This window comes from Ovis canadensis, chromosome 2 (assembly GCF_042477335.2).
Source record: "Ovis canadensis isolate MfBH-ARS-UI-01 breed Bighorn chromosome 2, ARS-UI_OviCan_v2, whole genome shotgun sequence".
Taxonomy (NCBI): Eukaryota; Metazoa; Chordata; class Mammalia; order Artiodactyla; family Bovidae; genus Ovis; species Ovis canadensis.
Window position 1 is genome coordinate 174,300,869 of NC_091246.1, and position 18,702 is coordinate 174,319,570.

The window sequence follows — 18,702 nt, forward strand, 5'->3', positions numbered from 1 at the left end:
CTTTTGTGAAGATGTGAGGGTGGAAGAATAAGTGAAAGGATGAAGTGCTTGGGTTTTGTACTTGTTTTTACTGAACTAAAAGGGACGCTGAGTAATGTAGTGGAATGAAATGAATGATAGAAATTTTTAAAAAGTTACTATGATGTAAAAAGGATCTATAAAGACTATGGGCAAATAAACCTTTCTAAAAGATTTAGACCATTCTTGTTCAGGTAACTCTATGTTATTTATTTGCAAGACACTGAAAAATATCTTGGACAGTTACAAGAAGAAAACTCCCTACCTACAACTAGTAAGTACCTCAAGCACTGAAATAATTACTTAAAAATGATAAATAATGCTAAAGAAAAGGATATGATTTCCAAAAGTGCAGCACATTTAGATATGTTGCATTTTTGAGTATTTGTAAACTGCACAGTTCATAAAACATTTTAAAGCAATTTATTTCACATTTTTTCACTAAGGAAATAGCTCCTAAAATTGTTAATTTTATGAATAGGACTTATATGTGTGTGAAGCAGCTTATCTTCTTTAAATATGTTAATATGATTTTAACATTTAGATGAGCAAGAAATAAAAGATTAATTTGATTGAAAAGATATAAATAATTATCATTTCTTTAAAAAACAGACTATGTCTTTAAAAATTGTTTTAAAGTATGAATAAGACATGTTTTGTATATGTGAAAATAGTATCTACTAGGTACATCTTTATGAATATGGAACAAAGCCTCAGAATATCCCTGTTGTAGCTGAAGTTGTCATTTCTTTTAGCTTCATATTGCTAACAAATGCTAGCAATAAAACTTACATATATTTTTGTATCTTGTTTAAAAATTAAAAATAAACATGAGATTATTGAATAGCCTGTTTTTAGCATCCATTATCTAATGTAACAACTTTCCAAATAATCATCTTAATATCAAATTACAGACTGTGCATTTTTGAAGGTACTTATTATAACATGCGGTCCCCTGGTGACAGTCAATAAAGGATTCACCTGCAAATTTGGGGCCTGGGTTTGATCTCTGGGTTGGGAAGATCCCCTGGAGGAGGGCATGGCAACCCACTCCAGTATTCTTGCCTGGAGAATCCCATGGACAGAGGAGCCTGGCAGGCTACCATGGGGTTGCAAAGAGCAACATGACTGAGCAACTAAGCACACATTATAACATGCAGAGTATAAAAGACTTGATATTTCAGTTTAATGCTTTTGCATTGCTCCCTTTGGTAAGACAACACAGTTTTAAAGTATACTATATGTTTATATACTTGTGTATTTGGACCTATCTGAAGTTTTATCTTATTTTGGTTAATCACCCTAGTCTTTTATTCCTGCATAACAAGTAAAAGGGATATTTAATATGCTCACCACAGTATTTGCAGACACCACAGATAGAGCAAAACTTCCTGCCAGGAAGTTGTCCTTTGTATATCCTCCCAGTGTTCTTCTTTCTGTCTCATCCTGAAATGTGATACATTGACTAAGCTCTTTGACAATGAGGTTAAGTTATATCACCCTTACATTTGTTTCTACTCTTGAGGAGTATTTAAAAAGGAGAAAAAAATGTATAGAAGCAATACCTCACATTGAGGAAAAATTACATTTATATCCACACTGTATATTGTCATATGTTTATGCACAAGTATCATTCACAAACATACTCAAATATGCCTACAAGAAAATTTTGACTTTAACTTCCAATACTGAATAGAATGAATGTCTTAGTTTGGAGCCAAAATATTTCACTCCTGGTCCTGATTTGGATATTTATCCTCTTCTATTGCTATAATTGCCATGAGCTGTTCTGTATCTCATATTGATGCCTATGATTCTAACCAAAATAGCCTACTATTCTATTTCATAATTTAAAAAATTTGCCATAATATTAAACCTCCTTATCTTCACTTTCTTACCTACAAACATATAAAGAAATGTCTATAATTTATTTCTGCACATACATACTTAATAAAATAAACAAAATAAACAGAACGCACATCCATTTACACTGTGAAAAATTTCAAGTTATCATGGAGTAATATTGGATATTATACAAGAATAGCTTCTGTCACTGGTATGTTCTTTTGTGTGCTAAAATTGTGTGTATGAAACCCCGAGTCTGTGTATTGCTAATCTCCAGATTAACCGTGATGTGTAATACTCAGCCAAGGAGTGTGCCAATAAAAAGCTCTAAATTATTGTTACCAACTCGAATCTGAATGAAAGATAGCTCTCCAGTGTATATGATCAACATATTTATCTCATAATGAGTCAAAGATGTGTGGTAGAAACTGTTGTTATTTTAACCTTGCTTAAGGGCCTATCTTTAATGAATCCACAACTATATACAGGTAGAATTAGTATCACAGTGGAGAAACTAGTTTATATATTAAATTCAGAATATTAATAGTCTTTGACAAAGAATCAATATCCCAGGCCTCAAATAATTTAATATTGCTTAATTTGACTCTAATTCAGACAAATTAGGAATTACAGACTGCTAAAGTGAAACCATTTTGTGTCAATAGATTAAGAACAGTCTGTCAGGAATTCCATGTTCAGCCAGAAGAGTATAAAATTAAAACTTAATTTTGAGGATAATTTAATTATCTCAATTTCTTTTTTGAATATAAATTTATTTTAATTGGAGGTTAATTACTTTACAATATTGTATTGGTTTTGCCATATATCAATATGAATCCACCACAGGTATACACGTGTCCCCCATCCTGACCCCCCTTCCCTCCTCCCTCCCTATACCATCCCTCTGGATCGTCCCAGTGCACCAGCCCCAAGCATCCAGTATCATGCATCGAACCTGGACTGGTGACTCGTTTCATATATGATATTATACACATTTCAATGCCATTCTCCCAAATCGTCCCACCCTCTCCCTCTCCCACAGAGTCCAAAAGTCTGTTCTATACATCTGTGTCTCTTTTGCTGTCTCAAATACAGGGTTATCATTACCATCTTTCTAAATTCCATATATATGTGTGAGTATACTGTATTGGTGTTTTTCTTTCTGGCTTACTTCACTCTGTATAATCAGCTCCTGTTTCATCCACCTCATTAGAACTGATTCAAATGTATTCTTTTTAATGGCTGAGTAATAGTCCATTGTGTATATGTACCACAGCTTTCTTATCCATTCATCTCTGATGGGCATCTAGGTTGCTTCCATGTCCTGGCTATTATAAACAATGCTGTGATGAACACTGGGGTACATGTGTCTCTTTCAATTCTGGTTTCCTTGGTGTGTATGCCCAGCAGTGGGATTATTGGGTCGTAAGGCAGTTATATTTCCAGTTTTTTAAGGAATCTCCACACTGTTCTCCATAGTTGCTGTACTAGTTTGCATTCCCACCAACAGTGTAAGAGGGTTCCCTTTTCTCCACACCCTCTCCAGCATTTATTGCTTGTAGACTTTTGGATCACAGCCATTCTGACTGGTGTGAAATGGTATCTCATTGTGGTTTTGATTTGCATTTCCCTGATAATAAGTGATGTTGAGCATCTTTTCATGTGTTTGTTAGCCATCCGTATGTCTTCTTTGGAGAAATGTCTGGTTAGTTCTTTGGCCCATTTTTTGACTGGGTTGTTTATTTTTCTGGAATTGAGCTGCAAGAGTTCCTTGTATATTTTTGAGATTAGTTGTTTGTCAGTTGCTTCATTTACTATTATTTTCTCCCATTCCGAAGGCTGTCTTTTCACCTTGCTTATAGTTTCCTTTGTTGTGCAGAAGCTTTTAAGTTTAATTAGGTCCCATTTGTTTATTTTTGCTTTTATTTCCAAATTTTTCCGGGAGGTGGATCATAGAGGACCCTGCTGTGATTTATGTCGGAGAGTGTTTTGCCTATGTCCTCCTCTAGGAGTTTTATAGTTTCTGGTCTTACATTTAGATCTTTAATCCATTTTGAGTTTATTTTTGTGTGTGGTGTTAGAAAGTGATCTAGTTTCATTCTTTTACAAGTGTTTGACCAGTTTTCCCAGCACCACGTGTTAAAGAGATTGTCTTTAATCCATTGTATATTCTTGCCTCCTTTGTCAAAGATGAGGTGTCCATAGGTGCGTGGATTTAATTTTTAATATTTTAGATTTTATTTTTTTTAGATTTTAGTTTTTAATTTTAGATTTTAAAATTTAAATGATTTTCAGATTTTAAAAGTCTAATTAATTTTTAATTTTGCATAAAATGAAGTTGCATTCCAATGCAGTCTCCTATGCTTATCTACACACTTCCCTGCATCTCATTCCTAAGTTCTTCTGCACTTTTTTCATTTCCATCTTATCTTGAATAGATGTGCTTTCTACTTTTCATCATGTCTCACTGCCATCTCATTGTTATGTGTAAATTTAATCAAAATCGTCATTTCCAAAAAGATAAGCTTATTTTCCTGGAATGCTTTACTAAGCTATCATTGCAACCTGGACAAATTTGAATGATCAGAGACATCACTCAGTTTGGCTGGTATTTGGTATATTCTTTACCGTTTCTGGAACAATGAGCTTGCTTCAAATTGAAGTCTGTATTTTTCTACTTATCTTGTTAGAGATAAAAATTGGCAGATATACATCTAGTACAAAAGCAAAATATATACATGTGGACATCTATATATCTAAATATAATTCTATTTTAATTTTTGATACTCTGCCAAAAGTGTTGTATTTCAGTGAACTTAAACTGCATTAATAGCCTTAATTTTTTTTAAACAGAGACTAAATGAGTGGAAAATACATTTTTTCTGTATTTAGCAATCTAAAATGTTACAATTTACTGTTCCCATTTTTTTTTCCCACAGGGGACACATTAAGGTCACTTAAATAACTGCTGATTATAATATACACATGAATGTTGTAAAAATATAAAGTAATATCTATATTCTTTCAAAAAAATGATGAAATAAAAATAAATAAATTTTCATTTTAATCATGCTTTGAAAGACAAGCTAATATATTTCTCTTGAAATTAAAACAAATATTGATTATGCAATGTTTTGTTTTTGTTACCAAACAATATTGTGTTCTATGTTTTTGAGGGAAGTATCAAACAGAGGACCCAGTGTTCTAGCTTTTTAAAAAATATAAAACTAGCTTGTTAAGTATAAAGCATCTTATGCAAATCTATGCAGGCAATGCTGCTTCTGCTTCTAAGTCGCTTCAGTCATGTCAGACTCTGTGCAACCCCGTAGACAGCAGCCCATTAGTCTCCCTCGTCCCTGGGATTCTCCAGGGAAGAACACTGGGGTGGGTTGCCATTTCCTTCTTCAATGCATGAAAGTGAAAAGTGAAAGTGAAGTCACTTAGTTGTGTCTGACTCAGCGAACCCATGGATTGCAGCCCACCAGGCTCCTCCATCCATGGGATTTTAATGGCAATAGTACTGGAGTGGGGTGCCATTGCAATAGCCTGTGATGATTAAAATGTTACACTTTGTGTTTGTTACATATATCAGTTCAATTCAGTTCAGTTGCTCAGTCATGCCCAACTCTTTGCAACCCCATGACCGCAGCATGCCTGGCCTCCTTGCCCATCACCAACTCCCGGAGTTTACCCAAACTCATGTCCATTGTGTCAGTGATGCCATCCAACCAGCTCATCCTCTGTTGTCCCCTTCTCATCCTGCCCTCAATCTTTTTCAGCATCAGGGTCTTTTCCAATGAGTCAGCTGTTTGCATCAGCTGGCCAAAGTATTGGAGTTTCAGAATCTACTTCAGTCTTTCCATAGAATATTCAGGACTGATTTCCTTTAAGATAGACTGGATGGATCTCCTTTCAGTCCAAGGGACTCTCAAAAGTCTTCTCCAACACCACAGTTCATAAGCATAAATGATTCAGTACTCAGCTTTCCTTATAGTCCAACTCTCACATCCATACATGACTACTGGAAAAACCATAGCCTTAACTAGATGGACCTTTGTTGACAAAGTAATGTCTCTGGTTCTTAATATGCTATCTAGGTTGGTCATAACTTTTTCCAAGTGTCGGGAGCTGCGAAAAAGACCTAATGCTGTTGTAGAAGTATAAGAGAGAAACTAAATCTTGAAATAAACATACAGTCCAAGAAAACTAAATGAGAGGCTGCATCGTTACTCACTGACACCAGCCATCCCTTCAGGCTGATACCCTGGGTGCTGGAGCTGGACTCTGGCATCCAAGGAGAAAGCGTCTTTTAATTTCATGGCTAAAGTCACCATCTGAAATGATTTTGGAGCTCTGCAAAAATAAAGTCAGGCACTGTTTTCACTGTTTCGCCATCTATTTACCATGAGGTGATGGGACCGGATGACATGATCTTATTTTTCTGAATGTTGAGCTTTAAGCCAACTTTTCCACTCTCCTCTTTCACTTTCATCAAGAGGCTTTTAGTTCTTCATTTTCTGCCTTAACAGAGGCGTCATTTGTATATCTGAGGTGATTGATATTTCTCCCTGCAATCTTGATCCCATCTCCTGCTTCTTCCAGCACAGAGTTTCTCATGATATACTACTCTGCATATAAGTTAAGTAAGCAGATTGACAATGTACAGCCTTGACGTACTCCTTTTCCTATTTGGAACCAGTCTGTTGTTCCATGTTCAGTTGTAACTGTTGATTCCTGACCTGCATATAGGTTTCTCAAGAGGCAGGGCAGGTGGTCTAGTATTCCCATTTCCTTCAGAATTTTCCGCAGTTTATTGTGATCCACAGAGTCAAAGGCTTTGGCATAGTCAATAAAGCAGAAATAGACGTTTTTCTGGAATTCTCTTGCTTCTTTGACGTTCGCGCGGATGTTGGAAATTTGATCTCTTATTCTTCTGCTTTTTCTAAAATCAGCTTGAACACATGGAAGTTCACGGTTCATGTATTGCTGAAGCCTGGCTTGGAGAATTTTGAGCATTACTTTACTAGAGTGTAAGATGAGTACAATTATGCAGTAGTTTGAGCATTCTTTGGCATTACCTTTCTTTGGGATTGGAATGAAAACTAACATTTTCCAGTCCAGTGGCCACTGCAGAGTGTTCCCAATTTACTGACATATTGAGTGTAGCACTTTCAAAGCATTATCTGTTAGGATTTGAAATAGCTCAACTGGAATTCCATTACTTCCACTAGCTTTGTTCATAGTGATGCTTCCTAAGGCCCACTTGACTTCGCATTCCAGGATGTCTGGCTCTAGGTGAGTGATCACACCATCGTGATTATTTGGGTCCTAAAGATCTTTTTTGTTAAGTTTTCCTATGTATTTTTGTCACCTCGTCTTAATATCTTCTGCTTCTGTTAGGTCCATACCATCTTTGCATGAAATATTCCCCTGGTACCTCAGAATGTCTTGAAGAGATCTCTACTCTTTCCCATTCTATTGTTTTCCTCTATTTCTTTGCATTGATCACTGAGGAAGGCTTTCTTATCTCTCCTTGCTATTCTTTGGAACTCTGAATTCAAATGGATATATCTTTCCTTTTCTCCTTTGCTTTTGGCTTCTTTTCTTTTCACAGCTATTTGTAAGGACTCCTCAGACAGCCATTTTGCTTTTTTGCATTTCTTTTTCTTAGGGATGGTCTTGATCTCTGTCTCCTGTACAATGTCATGAACCTCCGTCCATAGTTCATCAGGCACTCTGTCTATCAGATCTAGTACCTTAAATCTATTTTTTCACTTCTACTGTATAATCATAAGGGATTTGGTTTAGGTTATACCTGAGTGGTCTTGTGGTTTTCCTGACTTTCTTCAAGTTAAATCTGAATTTGGCAATAAAGAGTTCATGATCTGAGCCACAGTCAGCTCTGGTCTTGTTTTTGCTGACTGTATAGAGCTTCTCCATCTTTGGCTGCAAAGAATATAATCAGTCTGATTTTGGTGTTGACTATCTGCTGATGTCCATGTGTAGAATCTTCTTTTGTGTTGCAAGAGGGTGTTTGCTATGACCAGTGACTTCTTTTGGCAAAACTCTATTAGCTTTTATCCTGCTTCATTCTCTACTCCAAGGCCAAATTCCCTCCTTATTCCAGGTGTTTCTTGACTTCCCGCTTTTGCATTCCAGTCCCCTATAATGAAATGACATCTTTTCTGGTTGTTAGTTTTAAAAGGTCTTGTAATTCTTCATAGAACCGTTCACCTTCAGCTTCTTCAGCACTACTGGTTGGGGAATAGACTTGGATTGCCTTGATATTGAATGGTTTGCCTTGGAAATGAACAGAGATCATTCTGTCATTTTGAGATTGTATCCAAATACTGCATTTCAGAACTCTTTTGTTGACTGTGATGGCTACTCCATTTCTTCTAAGGGATTCCTGCCCACAGTAGTAGATAGAATGGTCATTTGATTTAAATTCACCCATTCCAGTCCTAAAATGTCGATGTTCACTCCTGTTTGACCACTTCCAATTTGCCTTTCTTCATGGACCTAACATTCCAGTTTCCTATGCCATATTGCTCTTTACAGCATCAGACCTTGCTTCTATCACCAGTCCCATCCATGACTGGGTGTTGTTTTTACTTTGGCTCCATCTCTTCATTCTTTCTGGAGTTATTTCTCTGCTGATCTCCAGTGGCATATTGGGCACCTATGGACCTGTGGAGTTCATCTTTCAGTGTCCTATCTTTTTGCCTTTTCATACTGTTCATTGGGTTCTCAAGGCAAGAATACTGAAGTGGCTTGCCATTCCCTTCTCCAGTGGACCACATTCTGTCAGACCTCTCCACCATGATCCATGCATCTTGTGTGGCCCCACAGAGCATGGCTTAGTTTCACTGAGTGAGACATGGCTGTGGTCTGTGTGATCAGATTGGCTTGTTTTCTGTGACTGTGGTTTTAGTCTGTCTGCCCTCTGATTCCCTCTCTCAATGCCTACCATCTTATTTGGGTTTCTCTTACCTTGGACGTGGGTTATCTCTTCATGGGCTGCTCCAGCAAAGCACAGCTGCTGCTCCTTTTCTTGGATGTGGGTTATCTCCTCATGGCCTCCCCTTCTGACCTTAGATGTGGGGTAGCTCCTCTTGGCCGCCACTTCTGTACCACATAGCTGCTGCTCCTGCTATACATATATATTTATAAACATATATGTATATTTCTTGAAATAATGATCTGTTTTATAGAGTCAAAAGAAATATTATTACCAAAGGCCAAAGTTTCTATATATTTATTACTTTTTCTATATGTCTTTTTATATTAATTTTAACATTAATACATATTAAAATGATATATAATAATGTTCTATAATGGTATACTTTTTACAGTTTTATAAACTTATTACTGGTCTTGTTTTGTGTGTCTGAGTCTTCTTATATTTCTAAGTCTTAAATATTTTTTTCTTTCTGTACTTTCAAACTCAAGAGAGTCTTAAAACTTCTCTTCATACCTGGCTACCAGCATCCACTACTTAAGCCCTGTCTCTAAAGACTTGTGACTTGTTTGGAAGTAGTTAATTAATTCTTTATACTTTCCTCACATTTATTAATGTATTTAGGTTAATATTAATATCAGACTCAAATTGACATTTTACTTTTCCTAATAAATAATAATTTATTTTGTTGTTTCTTAATAAAAGTGCTATATCTGTATTTTCAATGCTTTTTAGATTAACCTAGCAATTCATGTTTTTCCTTTTTATTGATTTTCATGTTTTTTTAAAATTTATTTTTATTACCTTTTCTAGGTTTGATCTATTTCTATTTTCATGAGTTGGTCAAGTTTGACAAATTTCCTCTCTTTATTTTTCACTGTTAAACTATTTAGACCCTGTATTTGCATTTAGATATAATTTGGACCACGTGCCATAAACTATTATTCTCATTTAATTATTTTCTGAATCATTTCTAATCATAGATTTGTTTTTCATAATCTATCATTTAAAAAATGAAATTTAATTTAACACTCTAATTACTAATTAATAATTAAATCAGAAACCATGACTTATAGAGCTCTATATTTCAAAATGTAAATATTTATTTTGTGACCAATTATTTTCTCAGTTTTTAAAAGTGTTTTGGGTATACTTGAATACATAGCATATTATACACTTGTAGACTGCGGTTTTGGTATCTATCAGTTTATGCAAATTCTCTGATTATGTCATCATTATTTTGGGCCATCTTAAATTATTAAATTCTACAGAGGAATTGTATTTATTCTTTTAAGAAATACTTCCTGATCACTATAGTAGTCCCACTGTAATTCTAAGGACCAAACAGTGAGCAAATCGGTTCTATGAAACCAACCATCTGCTATAGAAATAGACAAAGAAATTAACTTCTCAATTACTTTCTGATTAGAGTTGGCCAATGGAGAGACAGATGAGAGAACAGAAGAAAGATTAGAGGGCAAGGGGAACAGAGAAGCCTCTTCCTTTTTACTAGGTGGCCAGCGGCAGCTGCATTTTCTCTGTGGTTCCAGCCAACAAACAAGGACTCCTTCATAGTCCAACCTGAACAGAAATGCCAAGTGGGTTCTAGATGAGCTTCATTATTCTATCAGTACTGCTTTTTCTATCCCTTCAAACTCCAGGATAATTGGATCTTCTTATAATTGCAAATCTGGAAGTCACTTTACCTTTTTTTGATTATAGTTTCAGCTTATCTAACATCTTTAAAAGTAACTCTCTATAGTAAATAAACACTCAAAATTCTAATTCTGCATATTTGAAATAGCATATAAATTTATTGCATATTTCTTCAAATTTACATTCACTTTAAGTAACAAAAGTTTGCTTTCTGAAAGTGAGTTGATACCCCATTCAAATGATTAAACAATACATTATGAAAGGAAAAATCACTTAAGTATACTCTGTATAATTGTGGCTTTGAAGGGGTTTTCTAGAAGAGAATTTTTTTTTTTCTTCAACTGGCATACATTTTGTGTTTGGCAAAAAATGACTTGGAACTTTCTTTGAGTTTTACATATGGGCCCAAAATTGTAATATAAACTTTTAGAAAGACTTCTTTCTAATAGTATAGTCCATTAATCCCCATCATTTAGTCCATAAATACCCATTTATTTAGTCTCCATTTCTTAGGGAATTTCTTTGTTGTCTGTGAATATCATTTAACATTCTTTTCAGCCAAAAGTTACAGGATACACAAGTAAAACTCTGTTATGTATTAGGGTATTTGTCTTTTCTCAGTTTCATGATTCTGAATGAAGGGTAGTTTCAGAGTTTATTCATGACTTGTTTCTTAGGTTTGACTATTAAAGTTTTAAGATGGTGGTTACAGATTCAGGAATCATATTTTAAGCAGAAGTCACTGGGCAAAGACTACAGATATTTCTTTTTAAAGGCTTCTTTTTACTTAAGAGGGAAAGCTTTACTAAAAGGTGAACACATATTTCCCATCATATCTATTCTTTTGGATTGGTTCAAATGATTATTTCTCACCATGCAAAACTCAACAGGAGGCTAGTGAAACAAATATTAGATGTTTTTAACCTCTGTATTTTGGAGAAGGTAATGGCACCCCATTCCAGTACTCTTGCCTGCAAATCCCATGGATGGAGGAGCCTGGTGGGCTGCAGTCCATTGGGTCACTAAGAGTCGGACACAACTGAGCAACTTCCCTTTCACTTTTCACTTTTCACTTTCATGTATTGGAGAAGGAAATGGCAACCCACTCCAGTGTTCTTGCCTGGAATCCCAGGGACGGGGGAGCCTAGTGGGCTGCCGTCTATGGGGTCTCACAGAGTTGGACACGACTGAAGTGACTTAGCAGCAGCAGCAGCAGCAACCTCTGTATTTGGAAATGTTTGTGACTATAAGAAAATCACTTTTGGTTAGGGTGGAGAATAAAGAAATAGCTGTTTGGTTTGCAGTCAAGAACATCTGCCACACTCCATCCCTTTGGCCTTACACAGACTTTCCCTGTACATATAGAATGTATGTACATACATACTTACATATTTTCATACTTATATATTTTCACTTGCTTCTCAAAGTCACACAAACTAAAATTCTTGTTAATCACTATTTGTGTGCTAAGTCATGTGTTTCTATCATGTCTGACTCTTCAGGACCCTGTGGTCTGTAACCCACAGGCTCCTCTGTCCATGGGATTCTCCAGGCAAGAATGTCCATTTCCTTCTCTAGGGGATCATCCTGACCCAGGGATCAAACCTGTGTTTCTTACGTTTCATGCATTGGCAGGCGAGTTCTTTACCACTAGCACCATGCTAATCAGCTATATTCAGCTATAATATTATTCACAGTTTTTATGTGAAAGCCAACTAACACAATTCTGGATAATTTCAAATGAAAAACTCTTTATTAAAAGTATGTGTGGTAGCTTCAGTCATTTCTAAGAGGACCAGGGAATTGTGTTTGAAGATCATGCAGGCTAGAACAATGACTCAAATCATACCACAGCACTGGTCCCCTGAAGATTTATCACTGTTGTCACTGGAACAGTTTGATCACCAGCACTAAATATTTCTTTCTGCCATTTTGGGCAAACCAATGGACCAGTATCATTGTAATCTTTGAAACCAGGAGTATCTGGCTCAAATAACATAACCATTGCCAGAATGGAATCCATGCTGTTCCTATTTCTTCTCAAAACTAGCTTCTGATCTAGTGTTTGAGGAGACTGTATGGGAAAGACAATGCCCAGAAGGTGTGCTTATTCTCAGCTATAAGATTTGGCCAATGCATAGTTGAAATTTTCAGGCTGTGTATTAAGAGTATTCTTTCTGGTAATATGAGGAATTCTCTGAACATAGAAAAAGGGCAGAAATATGGACCTTCAGAAAAATATGACTAACATCTACTTCAATGTGTCTAAGAAAATAATCTGAAGGAAAGATATGAAGTGTATCTAAAAAAAGGCAGTGGTATTCAAGATCAATATTATGACAGTCTCTCCAAAATCTGTATCAATTACCAAATCAGGTAAAATTCTAAGAGATAAAATACGTAATACTTGGAGTCTATGCTAGGTCACTTCAGTTATCTCTGACTGTTTGCAACATTATGAACTGTAGCCCCTCAGGCTCCTCCGTCCATGGGATTCTCCAGGCAAGAATACTGATATGGGTCACCATGCCCTCCTCCAGGGGATCTTCCTGACCCAGGGATAAAACTTGCATCTCTTATGTCTCCTCAGTTGGCAGGCAGATTCTTTACCACCACCCATTCTAGCACCACCTGGGAAGCCCTTTATAATTCTAGCTAATTGGAATCATTTTTCCTTTGTTCATTCATTTAGGATCTGGCCTGATGCTCTGGCTTTTAATTTTTTAATTTATCTTATTTGCACAGTATAGGATTATAAACCAATATGTTAATTGTTTCATTATGATCATCATCATATCATACATCCATTAAATGTAATTTAAAAATTGACAATTCTTAAGAATATTATATTTGAAAAATAATATGCTGATAGGAAATAAAAAGCAATAATTTGTATAGATGACAAATTGCTAGACAGATGGTCACAGGACCAGATTTATTTATCTGTTCTCTTTGTTTAATGCATGGTATTAATTGCTCTAAACATATCAGTGCTCTAATAAGACATACAAATATGAAATAAAAATGTTACCATGCATCATTAATCTTCCCTAACAATAAATAAGTTTCCTGTGGGACTTGTGGAATACATACAGAAGACATTTCAATAATAAGAGGAAAATGAGTTATAAAAAATTTCTATTTTGCTACCCATGATTAAATACAGAATGTGATTGAGCTCGGCTAATTCAGTTTCTTGTGATCTTACTAAAGATTTCTTCTCTGGAATTGATGTTTATGAGAGCAGGATATTTTCTAAGATTATTATTATAGGTTTTCAGGTTTCCACTTTTTTCCCCCCAATATTTGTCATTCTTAGTAGCAAGGCTGATTATGCATTACTTGAGTCGAAACTGTTTCTACTGACATAGTGAATGTTGCCACTACATTCAACAATATTTTCTCATGCCCTGAAGCATGCATTTCCATTTCTCCATATTCGCATATTGTCAAGCTTTTACCTCCAGTTGTTACTAGGAAATAAAGCTAATAAAATAAACGTGAAAACACATTATTTATTTCTGTATGTGTATCTATATTGCAAATTGTCAAAGTGTTATTTTGTTATTTTACTGCTTTCTTGTAATTAATGGCTCCCTTTGAGGACTCCTAAAAAGATTATTTTGCTATTCAAGATTTACATAAATAATGCTTTCTGTGTGTAAATACTTAGCAAGACTTTAATATTTTTTGTAAACAGTATTGGTCTGGTCAGTACACATGCTTATGTATTGTCTCAGTGAACTTCTGAGTGATGGGTTCTGTTTAACTTTTCCATGCCCACCGGGCAACCCAAGACAGGTGGGTCATGGTGGAGAGGTCTGACAGAATGTGGTCCACTGGAGAAGGGAATGGCAAACCACTTCAGTATTCTTGCCTTGAGAACCTCATGAACAGTATGAAAAGGCAAAATAATAGGATACTGGATGAGGAACTCCCCAGGTCAGTAGGTGTCCAATATGATACTGGAGATCAGTGGAGAAATAACTCCAGACAGAAAGAAGGGATGGAGCCAAAGCAAAAACAATACCCAGCTGTGGATGTGACTGGTGATAGAAAAAAAGTCTGATGCTGAAAAGAGCAATATTGCATAGGAACCTGGAGTGTCAGGTCCATGAATCAAGACAAATTGGAAGTGATCAAACAAGAGATGGCAAGAGTGAACGTCAACATTCTAGGAATCAGCGAACTAAAATGGACAGGAATGGGTGAATTTAACTCAGATAACCATTATATCTACTACTGTGGGCAGGAATCCCTCAGAAGAAATGGAGTAACCATCATGGTCAGCAAAAGAGTCCGAAAAGAAATACTTGGATGCAATCTCAAAAACGACAGAATGGTCTCTGTTCATTTCCAAGGCAAACCATTCAATATCACCATAATCCAAGTCTATGCCCCAACCAGTAATGCTGAAGAAGCTGAAGTTGAAAGGTTCTATGGAGACCTATAAGACCTTGTAGAACTAACACCCAAAAAGATGTCCTTTTCATTATAGGGGACTGGGATGCAAAAGTAGGAAGTCAAGAAACACCTGGAGTAACAGGCAAATTTGGCCTTGGAATATGGAATGAGTTTTGCCAAGAAAATGCACTGGTCATAGCAAACACCCTCTTCCAACAACACAAGAGAAGTCTCTACACATGGACATCACCAGATGGTCAATACCGAAATCAGATTGATAATATTCTTTGCAGCCAAAGATGGAGAAGCTCTATACAGTCAGCAAAAACAAGACCAGGAGCTGACTGTGGCTCAGATCATGAACTCCTTATTGTCAAATTCAGACTTAAATTGAAGAAAGTAGGGAAAATCACATATATAGTTTATGGCTGATCTTATGAAAATTCTTAAAAGAGAAATTATATAAAAGTGATTTGATCAGACAAATACAAAATACATTAAACTAGGACTTAAGTTTATCAAAGAATGCTGGCTTTGTATTATAAAAGCTTTTCAGAATGACAAAATTTTATGGGAATGATAACACCCCCAAGTTCCTTGTAAAGTGTGAGGGATATAATAGTTTAAATTCACTTTAAAGTTGTTGAAGTCAGAGTTTTAGAGACTTTTACCAAAATAGAATTTATTTCTGATTCCAAGTAAGTTGAAAAGACCAAGATGCCTCAAAGTCTCTTATTCTTTGTAATTGTTGTTGTTCAGTTGCTCAGTCATGTCCAACTCTTTGAGAGCCCATGGACTGCAGCAAGCCAGCCTTCCCTGTATTGCTCAAACTCATGTCCATTGAATTGGAGATGACATCCAACCATCTCATCCTCTGTTGTCCCTGTCTCCTCCTGCCTTCAACCTTTCCCAGCATCAGGGTCTTTTCCAATGAGTCACTTCTTCACATCAGTTGGCCAAAGTATTGGAGTTTCAGCATCAGTCCTTCTAATGAATATTCAGGACTGATTTCCTTTAGGATTGACTGGTTTGATCTCCTCGCAGTTCAAGGGACTCTCAAGAGTCTTCTCCAATATTACAGTTTGAAAGCATCAATTCTTTGGCAGTCAGCCTTCCCTATGGTCCATCTCTCACACCCATACATGACTGCTAGAAAAGCCATAGCTTTTATTATATGGACCTTTGTCACTAAAGTAATGTTTCTGCTTTTTAATAGGCTGGCTAGGTTTGTCATAGCTTTTCCTCCAAGGAGCAAGCATCTTTTAATTTCATGGCTGCAGTCACCATCTGCAGTGATTTTGGAGCAGAAGAAAACAAATTCTCTCACTGTTTCCATTGTTTTCCCACCTGTTTGTCATGAAGTCATGGGACCAGATGCCATGATCTTAATTTTTTGAATGCTGAGTTTAAAGCCAGCTTTTTCACTTTCCTCTTTTACCTTCATCAAGAAGTTCTTTAGTACCTAAAAGCTTTCTGCCATGAGGGTGGTTTCATCTGCATATCAGAGGTTGTTAATATTTCTCCCTCCAGTCTTGAGTCTGCTTTTGCTTTATCCATCCAGCCATTTCTCATGATGTACTCTGCATGTAGGTTAAATAAGTAGGGTGACTGCATATATCCTTGACATACTCCTTTTCCAATTGGGAACCAGTCTGTTGTCCATTTCCAGTTCTAACTGTTTTTTCCTGACCTACATACAGGTTTCTTAGGAGGCAGCTGAGGTAGTCTGATATTCCTGTCTCTTTAGGAATTTTCCTCAGTTAGTTATGATCCACAGAGTCTTTAATGTAGTTAGTGAAGCAGAAGTAGATGTTCTTCTGGAATTTTCTTTGCTTTTTCTATGATCCCGTGGATGTTGGCAATTTGATCTCTTATTCCTCTGACTTTTCTAAATCCAGTTTTTTAAAATTCAAAAGATCTTAGTTCATATAATGTTGAAGTCTAACTTGGAGGATTTTGAGCATTACCTTACTAGTATGTGAAGTGAGTACAATTTTGCAGTTGTTTGAACATTCTTTGGCATTGCCTTTCTTTGGGATTGGAATAAAAACTGATATTTTCCAGTCCTGTGGCCACTGCTGATTTTTCCAAATTTGCTGGCATATTAAGTGCAGTGCTTTAACAACATCATCTTTTCAGATTTGAATTAGCTTAGCTGGAATGCCATCATCTCCACTAGCTTTCTTAATAATTATGCTTCCTAAGGCCCACTTGACTTCACACTCCAAGGTGTCTGGCTCTAGGTGAATGATCACACCATTGTGGTTATTTGGGTCATTAATATATATATATATATATATATATATATATATATATATATATATTACATGAAGTAGAAGGAGGTGTGCTCCTCTTCTTCTGTGAGAACTCCAAATTCCAACTCACTGAACAACCATCAGCAAGAGAACATTGGATCTCACCAAAAAAAGATACCCCACATCCAAGGGCAAAGGAGAAGCCCCAGAAAGAAGGGGTGAAATTGCATTTAGAATCAAACCTCATGAGTGCCAAAGACACTCAGAGGGCTCAAACAAAACCTTGTGTACACTGGGACCCAGAAACCCCATGAAGACTGAGCCAGAACTGCCTTTGAGTGTTTGAGTGTCTACTGTGGAGGAATAGGTCAGCAGTGGCCTGCCACAGGGGCAGGGTTACTGGGTGCAGCAGACCTGGGTGTGGCAAAAGCCCTCTTGAAAGAGGTTGTCATTAACCCCACCATAGAGCTGCTGAGCAGACGAACTTACACAGGACTGGGGAAACAGACACTTGGAGGGCACAAACAAAACCTTGTATGCACCAGAACCCAAGAGAGAGGAGAAGTGGCCCCACAAGAGATTGACCCAGACTTATCTGTGAGTGTCCAGGAGACTCTGGCAGAGGCATGGGTCGGCGGAGGCCTGCTACAGGGTCCGGGGCACTGAGTGCAGCAGAGCATGCATGGGACCTTTGGAAGGAGATAGCCTTTATCTTCATTACCTCCGCCATAGTTTGGTTTCAGGTCAAACAACAGTCACGCCCATCAAAAAAATTGGATTAAAGTTTTACTGAGCATGGCCCAGTAAACGCACCCATCAGAACAAGATCCAGTTTACCCCACAAGTCAATCTCTCCATTCAGGAAGCTTCCACAGGCCTTGTATATTTATCTGTCAGAGGGCAGACAGAATGAAAACCACAATCGTAGAAAAAAAATCAAACTGATCACATGGACCACAGCCTTGTCTAACTGAAAGAAACTATGAGCCATGCCTTGTAGGGCCACCTAAGATGGATGGGTCATGGTGGAGAGTTCTGACAAAAATGTGGTCCACTGGAGAAGGGAATGGCAAACCACACTGGTATTCTTGCCTTGAGAAACTCATGAACAGTATGAAAAGGCAGAAAGATAGGAAGGACACTGAAAGATGATCTCCCCAGACTGGTAGGTGCCAAGTATGCTATTGGAGATCAGTGGAGAAATAACTCCAGAAAGAATGAAGAGACAGAGCCAAAGCAAAAACAATATGCAGTGTGGATGTGACTGGTGATGGAAGTAAAGTCTGATGCTGTAAAGAACAATATTGCATAGGAACCTGGAATATTAGGTCCATGAATCAGAGTAAATTAGAAGTGGTCAAATGGGAGATGGCAAGAGTGAACATCACATTTTAGGAATCAGTGAACTAAAATGGACTGGAATGAGTGAATTTAACTCAGATGACAATTATATATACTGCTGTTGGCAAGAATCCCTTAGAAGATGTTGAGAGGCCCTCATAGTTAACAAGAGTCTGAAATGCAGTACTTGGGTGCAATCACAAAAACAACAGAACGATCTCT

At 36.8% G+C, this 18,702-nt stretch overlaps 1 protein-coding gene across 1 annotated transcript in view; it reads left to right on the forward strand.

The window, feature by feature from the left end:
• Positions 1–18,702, forward strand: part of LRP1B (LDL receptor related protein 1B) — a 1,961,274-nt gene that overhangs the window by 627,264 nt on the left and 1,315,308 nt on the right. The window lies entirely within an intron of this gene.